We start from the raw sequence: 9371 nt of genomic DNA, 5'->3' as shown, positions 1-9371 counted from the left end.
CCTCTACCAGCAAAATGATTACAACTTGCTTTATTGTGGTCCTCATTTTATTGTGGTGATCTGGAACGGAGCCTGCAATATCTCAGAGGGCCCACTGCTGCACAGCAATATTTCTAGAGATTATTTTCCCTCCCCTTGTACCTGGGAAGAACTTTGTGACTGCTTCAATGACTAGGACGCAGAGGATCTTGTTAGGTTAGGTGGCTCAGGAGGCGGCGCAAGAAATAGAGTCCAGTGAATCAGAAAAGAAAGGAAAGGAAAAGGTTTATTTCTGCGTCCCCGGGAGACCCACGTACCCCCAAAGACAGGGCACGTGGATTCACACCAACAGGGAGGGGGGCGCTTTTTTTATACTGCGGTTGGGTGAGGGGTGGGGACATGAGCTGAGGTATTCAGTTGAGGAAGTTTCAGCTGCAGGGGGTCAGCCAGGTATTCAGGAATGAGTCAGTATCTGTGTGGGGGTCGTTGTGGATTCAGGGAGAAGCCTGTATGTGTGTCTGGCATGCTGATCTGTTAGACATGCCAGGGGGAGTCCATTATCTTGTCACATGTCTGCATGTATCCGATCCTGGGCTCTCTCCGACCTAACAGATCTGACATTGTGTTACATCTAAGGCTGGGTCATAAAAAGCGATACATCTTGGCTCTGCACTATCTATCTATCTATCTATCTATCTATCTATCTACCTACCTACCTACCTACCTATCTATTTCTAGCTCTATCGCTCTATCGCTCTATCTCTATATCTTTTTCTCTCTTTCTCTCCTCACCTTTGAAACCTGGCCACACGTTGTGAGGAAAAAGTGCATTACATGTGCAGTTGTTGCAGCTGACAATTCCAGCTGAGGTCTCAGCCAACCACCAGCATCAATCGCCAGACTTGAGAGAGCGAGCCTGCAGAGGATTCCTAGCTTTGGAGCTGTTGCAGCTCACACTAAACGGAATTGAGGTTAGTTATCCCCACTGAACTTTGCCCCAATGGCAGATTCATGTGCAAAATAAATGTTATAATTGCTTTACGCTACTAGTTTATTGGGGTCATTTCTCATGCAGCAATAATAACCAGAATCACATATAGTAGCTCAGGTACACTGACTTGTGTAAACAAAAATATATGTTCTACAATGTAATTCTAATTCCTGTTGTAGCACTTCAGAAGAATAATCAAGTTTCAGACCAACGAGGGATGGAATGTTGAGGATGGAGAAAACCCATGTATTAGTGTCTGTGGAATGCAAGATTGGGTGCAGTTAGTAATTGCACACAGTAACCTATTAATTAGAATTTAACTATTCTCACCTTTGTTTTTGTTCCATAGCCGCAGAAGATAGAAGATTTGGGTTAATTTAGCACCCCCCCTTTTTTTTGGGGGGTAAAGGTTGCTTATGAGTCTAGTACATAGTCTAAGCTACGAATTAAGAGTTTCTCTGAGTCAGGGGAATTTGAACTCTTTCCTTATGGATTTTCTGGTAACAACCTTTCTAATTGGCTACTCCCTTAGACTGTTGCTTGAAATACTTTGGATGTCATTATTACTTACTAATTTACACAAAAGTATGAGCCTTAAAAATCTGAGTGACATTCAAGCTAAATTTCATGCATAGGGAGAGATCTACTTTCAACCATTAATTGTCTTACTTTGGCCTAATTTATTCCTTTAGATCAAATTTTAAGGGTACATACTGTCCTCAGACAGAACCTTCTGTCAAGTATTGCTCACTGATAGCTCAAAGAGATCACAGCAAAATAAAAATCTGGTAAAACCTACTAAGTTCTCAAAATCTACCTGAAAGCCTTTGTCAAATGTTTATAATTTTTACCAAGTGTTAAAAATGAGAACTATTATCTTGTTAGTTAATGGATTTTTTTTTCAGTTGTTTTAGTAGCTAGCTTTATTTTGTTGGTACAAAAGGCATTTCTGATGAGGCAAAGTTTCTTATCTCTTGAGTTCCACTTTATATCTCTGTGCCTTATTCACTTTTCTTTTTTCTTGGAATGCCCACTCCCCCTCTTTGCTTTCCTGCCTTACTGGCTTTATCTTCTCAGTCTTCTTGATAGTTCCTGATCTCTGAACTTTTTAAAAAATATTTTTTATTAATTTTTTACAGAGAGGAAGGGAGAGGGACAGAGAGTTAGAAACATCGATGAGAGAGAAACATGGATCAGTCGCCTCCTGCACACTCCCCACTGGGGACGCGCCCGCAACCAAGGCACATGCCCTTGACTGGAATCGAACCTAGGACCCTTGAGTCCGCAGGCTGACGCTCTATCCACTGAGCCAAACCGGCCAGGGCCCGATTTCTGAACTTTTAACGTTGGAAGCCCCAATCACCTTGAGAGTGGATGATGTTCTAGGACAGTGATTTTCAACCTTTTTCATCTCATGGCACATGTAAACTAATTACTAAAATCCTGTGGCACACCAATATGTATGTATATACATATATATATACACACATATGTATATATACTACTATACTAGTATACAGTATATATACTGTATTTGCCAATCTGACAAAAATAAAAGGTATAATTTTGATTCATTTACACCAGATGGCTAAAACCAATAAATTAAAAATAAACACAAAACCCACCTCTAATAGCATACCATTTGCAAAGAGCCAAAGTCGTTAGGGAAGATTTGCCTCTATCCACTTCCTTCATTGCTGCAGTCACACTGTTACCAGACCTTGACTGCTAGGTTCTTGAGTCTCCATGTCATAGAAATGAGCACTGAACTCAGTACAAGATCAACTAGATAGAGTTTATTGAAAAGAGCTTGCACACAAGGGACTTGACCTTGTTGTTTCAGTGCCTAGGGCAAGTTTCCCATGAGTAGCCACAAGGTTTGCTCTATCATCTTCAGATTTTGTCTTAAATATCACCTTTTTGCTGATTTCTGATCATCTTATTTTAAACATATTTTTGTTGATTTTAGAGGGGAAGGGAGAGGGAGAGAGAGAAACATCAATGATGAGGATCATTGATCAGCTGCCTCTTGCATGCCTCTTATAGGGGATTGAGCCCGGAATCGAACCTGGTCATGTGCCCTGACCAGGAGTCAAACCTTGATCTCCTGGTTTAGGTAGATGATCAACCACTGAGCCACACCGGCTGGGCTGATCATCGTATTTTAAATTGCAACCTTCAACTCAGCACTTCCTGTCTCCCTTCTCCTTAGAACTTGTTACTGACTTGCCACTATTTTATTTAGTTTACTCTTTCTTTTCCTACTAAAATGTAAATTTCATAAGAACAGAAATATTCCTTTGTTCAATTCTGTATGTTCAGTGCCTAGGATAGTAGGCACATTGAATTTGTTGAAGGAGTGAATGAATGGCTGATTTCTTACTCATCTTTCCAAGTTCCCATCCCCCCAGGCTTTCCTCCTTTGCCTCCTTATTAATTTGGTCTAATATCTGTCGCTACCCATGGTTCCCATAACATACTATATTTACCTTGATTATAGTACTTTCCAGAGACTTTCAAAAAAATTTCATTGTTGTATTCCCTAGCACAGTCCCTTACACCTAGATAATGCTTAACAAATGTTAAAATGAACTATTTGCTGCATTTATACCAAATGTTGGGGCCGTGAGAAGATTTTAAATGGGCATAGGGATTTCTCAACTTCTTCTTTTTTTTTTATGAATTTCCTTCCTCTTTTAAAGAAACCCAGATTTGCTTTCACCCCAACCCCACCCCCAGAGGGTCAGTAATTGACGTAACTGCCAAATATCTTTTGATCAAATGCTATTTTATAGCTTTCAAATCTAAACCTAGAATCACAATCACATACTAGCTTCACCTCCTACCTCCTTTTAAGACTAATGATTTACCCCATCCTCATTTCCACTGTATATCCTGATCATTTTTAATTATATCACCATTAAATACTTTTATGTAGGCAGGCACATCTCTGTATCAGGATTTTTGGATTGTCAAACTTTATTTTTTTAGAGCAGTTTTAAGGTTCACAGCAAAATTGAGCAGAAGATACAGAGATTTCCTATATAACTCTTGTCCCCACACATACATAGCCTCCCCCATTAAAGTAATAATTATTGATCAAAAGGAAGTCCACAGTCAAGAAAGGGAGAACAATTAGACAAACAGCAGACTGGTAGTTCAGTAAAAGGTGGGAAACAGAATAGAAAATTATATTAATAGCCAGGTGAGAAAAAACTCAGAGTGAACTAAACATAAAAACAGATTTAAGCTGGCAAGAGAATGTATAATTTAAGAGATAATACTAGAATTTAAGAACTAGAAAAAGCCTGATTGAGTTTGAATCTCATCTACTAGATGAAAAAAAAAAAAATCAAAGTCAAAAGTACACAGCTAAAGTTAGCATTTCTCAAATGTCTAAGAAAGCATATTAAAATGATAAGTGAACTTTAGATGACAAAACTTATTTAGAACCTGAAAAGTGAAGTAAGCTATAGCCTCTCTGTTCAGAGCTGGCTTTTATATTATTCTGTTTTAATTGCTGATTAGAATTCAATAATGTACTTATTCTCAAACATGTAGTTTCTATTATTCCTAGAAAAGATTGGTCTAAGAGTACAATACAATTGCCACATTAGAAGGAATAAGGAGATTAGAGGACTAAAAAGAAGCTGCCAACAAGAAAAAGAAGCCACTGGTGGTACAGTCCATAAGACCTATTCCCTAACCTTTGTAAACTATTAATTTGAAAGGAACAGAAATACAACTTTATTGCAGTTGGGGTGGGAGAGGACAATATAGGAATATTATAGAGAGAAAATATTTACTCACAGGTTCAGTGGGTATTGTAAATTTTGTTTGCCAAGCTTGGATTGTGGAAAGAGGAAAAAGAGAACTTCTAAGACAGGTGTAAGTTAAAGGCTCTCACTCTGAATGTTTTACTTCTTTCCAATCATTAGTTTTAACTTAGGTATCTAGTAAGTTGGAAGCTTTTAGGGGATGGGCCCTGTCGGAATTTTGCCAATTTTAGGCATATTTTCAAGAGTGATAAACAAGAGAAACATCTTTAATTGCAGATTAGAGAATGACATAATTTTAGTCATTTTTTTCAAATATTTTGTCCAGGTTTAAAATGAATTTTATGTCTAGAAAATCAGGGACTCAATTCTTTATTGTTAGGATTTGTAATAGATAAAGGGTAAATGACAAAAATCAGCTTAAATTGATATTGTTAGCAAGGGTGAGGGGAAACTGGCTTTTTAAAAATATATATATTTTATTGGATTTTTACAGAGGGGAAGGGAGAGGGATAGAGAGTTAGAAACATCGATGAGAGAGAAACATCGATCAGCTGCCTCCTGCACACCCCCTACCGGGGATGTGCCTGCAACCAAGGTACATGCCCTTGACCAGAATCGAACCTGGGACCCTTCAGTCTGCAGGCCGATGCTCTATCCACTGAGCCAAACCAGTCAGGGCTGGCTTTTTATTACAATGTAAAGTGATCCAACTTTTTAGGCTGGCAAATTGACAATATCTATTAAAACTTAAAAGATACATACTCTGCAATTTTACTTCTGGAAATTCCATCTACAGATACACTTACATATGTAAAGAAGGATATGTGTATTAGGATGTTTATTGCAACATTATAATATTAAAACACTTGAAACAATCTAATGTTCATCAGTAAGTGGTTAATGATACATTAAATACCCCAAATTGGCATACTATGTCTCCATTAAAAAGAATTAGGTAGATCTACATGCAGACATGAAAAACAATCTGAGATATACTATTGAGTGAAAAAAAAACTGCATATCAGTATGTACACTATAAAAATGTGTGTAGAGCCCTAACTGGTTTGGCTCAGTGGATAGAGCATCAGCCTGCGGACTGAAAGGTCCCAGGTTCGATTCCGGTCAAGGGCATGTACCTTGGTTGCGGACACATGCCTAGTAGGGGTTGTGCAGGAGGCAGCTGATCGATGTTTCTCTCTCATTGATGTTTCTAACTATCCCTCTCCCTTCCTCTCTGTAAAAAGTCAATAAAATATATATTTAAAAAAATGTGTGTAGAAAGAAAGGGAATATAGATGCACATTTTATATGCATGAAAAATATGGTGGGTGTAGCACAGAAAACTGAAAGGATATATACCTTTAGGGAGTGAGAGTAGGTAAAGCAGAAAGTACCATCTTTTATTTTATATACATTTTTGTACTGATGGAAATTTTTTTAAATGACTATATTATTTTCATTAAAAATAGCTTAAAGTGCTTTAGAGTAAATAAAAAAGTAATTGATCATATTTTCATATTATATCACTATAAGGTAACAAGTTCGTAATGCTGGGAAATAAATTCTCTTATCATGTAGTCACACTTCATACATTGTTGGCCTCACTTTGTGGCAATCAAGTTATACATAAATCAGCCTGGCCAGTGTGCCTGTGTGGCTCAGTGGTTGAGCATCAACCCAGGAACCAGGAGGTCCCAGTTTGATTCCCAGTCAGGGCACATGCCCCCATTGCAGGTTGCAGGCTAAATCCCCAGTAAGGGGTGTGCAGGAAGCATCTGATCAATGATTATCTCTCATCATTGATGTTTCTCTCTCTCCTTCTCCCTTCCTTTCTGAAATCAATAAAAATATATATTTTAAAAAGTTATACATAAATTAGGTGCTGTTCCACCCTTTCTATTATACTGACCTCTTTATCTATGGCCTAAGCTTCTTTGACAAGTAGTAAAACAACTCTGTCTTATTCTTTTGCCATTTCTCTGGGAGTACAAACTGAGGAACTGTCATTCAAATTTCCCAACTGGAAGTAGAAATTACATACCAATCTCTCATGCTTTAAATCTTTGTACAGGCAACTCTTTCACAGGCATGTAATTATAGTTTAAGCAATGATTCCCAAAGTACAACCTTGTGCTTAAAGTCAGGTGGCTGGCCAACTCTTAAGTGGGTTAAGTGAAATATAATAAAACCAAATAAACTAAAGGATTTTTAGAAGTCCTTTCAGCACGACAAATTAAAGATTTTCTACATCATCAAATTTAAGTACTATATCAATTTTAAGTTATAGAGGGATGTTTAACACTTGACTTGCCTGATACTGTGTAATATAAACCAAGACAGGTTTTAATCCCAGCTTACCATTTAAAGTTCCCATCAGATATAACTATCTGCTTCACTGCCTTCAATAATAGGCTTACTTTAACTCAGACAAAGGAGAAATAGTATTTCTTAGTTTTCTATCTCAACCCACAATTTTGAGAAGTGTTTAGTCCATGGTAAACTCTGTGATGGGGTGAAACCTTTTATGGTCCTAGCGCAGTGATGGGGAACCTTTTGAGCTCGGCGTGTCAGCATTTTGAAAAACCCTAACTTAACTCTGGTGCCGTGTCACATATAGAAATTTTTTGATATTTGCAACCATAGTAAAACAAAGATTTATATTTTTGATATTTATTTTATATATTTAAATGCCATTTAACAAAGAAAAATCAACCAAAAAAATGAGTTCGCGTGTCACCTCTGACACGCGTGTCATAGGTTCGCCATCACTGTCCTAGGGGAAACCAGGCCTGAAACCAAGGAGAAAAATTTTTACGTTTCTGTGGGTTAATACTGCTCTGAATTTTCACTATAAAATTTCTCATCTATTCTCTCCTGAGTATTTTGCAATCATTTATTATTTCATGAGATAGATTAACTTCAACTCTAGTCCCACCTTTCATGTGGGGCAAGAACTACAAAGAGATAAAACAATTTGCTTCCAATTCCTCTGTAAGTCAAGTGGGGAGAGCAGTCCTTTGTACCCCAGCTCTACCCTTTGTACAGCAAGGCCACCTTTAGGCCCTGATTATTCAGGACTGTCATTAGGCCTAGGGATGTGGCACTGGAACTCTCAAGGGTCTTTTCTCCCACAGCTGAGCCCTGAAGATTCACTTCCCATTCATTTTTTAAAATAGTTTTTTAATTGATTTCAGAGAGGAAGGAAGAGAGATACAAACATCAATGATGAGAGGATCATCCATCGGCTGCCTCCTGCACGCCCCCTACTGGGGATTGAGCCCGCAACCCAGGCAGGTGCCCTTGACCCGGAATCAAACCCAGGACCTTTCACTCCGCAGGCTGACGCTCTACCCACGGAGCCAAAACGGCCAGGGCCACTTCCCATTAATGACTATAATCTAACCGCAGGCTGAAGATGACTGAGTTGTTTGGTCTGGAGACTTCTGTCTACACCAAACTAATGACCTGGAAACGAAAGGGTTTGAAGTACATTCCCAACCCCCTTAGTCATGGCCTTTTACTAATGGAGTTAACCCCAGGTCTTCAGATGAACTGCCTCCCAGCGAATGGAAAGGGCAGCCTGTGAGAGGCCATGCTGGTCTGGTCTACCAGGAAAGGTGAGCAGGGAAACAGCGTGACCCCCTTTCTCCAGCAGGGCTTTAGGAAAAAAACACCTTTTGCTGGCTTTGAATGACCTACCTGGCACCTTGAGCCTAATCTAATCCAAATATTTTTCAAAGTTGTTTCCTTATCCAGAAGCTTTAGATGGTGACTTTCAGGATGCAGACAGAGGGAAGCAAACTGAATTGAGAGTTCAAAAGCCGGGAACGGAGTAATACTCCCTCTCGTGCGTAGGCCACGGTTCATGTCTCTGTCTGCCGACACCTTGTGCCTATTGTGAATAGTGGCCTGCAGACATGGGTGTATAAATAGGTCTCCCTGCTGTCAGTTCTTTTGGGTATAGAATCAAGTGTAACTTGTGGATCACATGGTAAACTGGGAAATTCTGACGTCTGGTACAAACATGGAGGAGCTTTGAGGACCTTATTTTAAAGTGAAATAAACTAGCCACGAAAGAAGACCTACACCATGAGTCCACTCATGAGGTACTTAAAAATGGAGAAAACAGTAACTGTTAGGTACAGGTGGGGCGAAAGTAGGTTCACAATTATTTGTCTAGAAAATAAATCACTCAAGAATCAACTCTTGTTTCAAATACGCACAACTGCAAACGTACTGTGCCCCACTCTTTATATTTTACAATTAAAAAATAACCTGCCCAGCCTGCGTGGCTCAGTGGTTGAGCGCCGACCTATGAACCAGGAGGTCACGGTTCGATTCCCCGTCAGGGCTGCGGGCTCCATCCCCAGTGAGGGGTGTGCAGCACCCAGCTGATTCTCTCTCATCACTGATGTTTCTCTCTCTCTCCCTCTCTGAAATCAATAAATATATATTTAAAAATAAATAAGTTTAAAGCAGGAACTCTGTTATGTGTGGTGACCCTCCGGTCTGGTGGGGAGCAACCCCGGGAGAGAAGCCAGCGGAGCCCTTTGCAGAGCAGTTTCCGAGGAATCGAGGAACTAGCGGCGGGCTCAGGGCGGGCGGGGGCGCCCGCGGCCGGA

This window comes from Myotis brandtii, unplaced genomic scaffold (assembly GCF_000412655.1).
Source record: "Myotis brandtii unplaced genomic scaffold, ASM41265v1 scaffold120, whole genome shotgun sequence".
Taxonomy (NCBI): Eukaryota; Metazoa; Chordata; class Mammalia; order Chiroptera; family Vespertilionidae; genus Myotis; species Myotis brandtii.
This window is presented reverse-complemented; position numbering follows the sequence as displayed.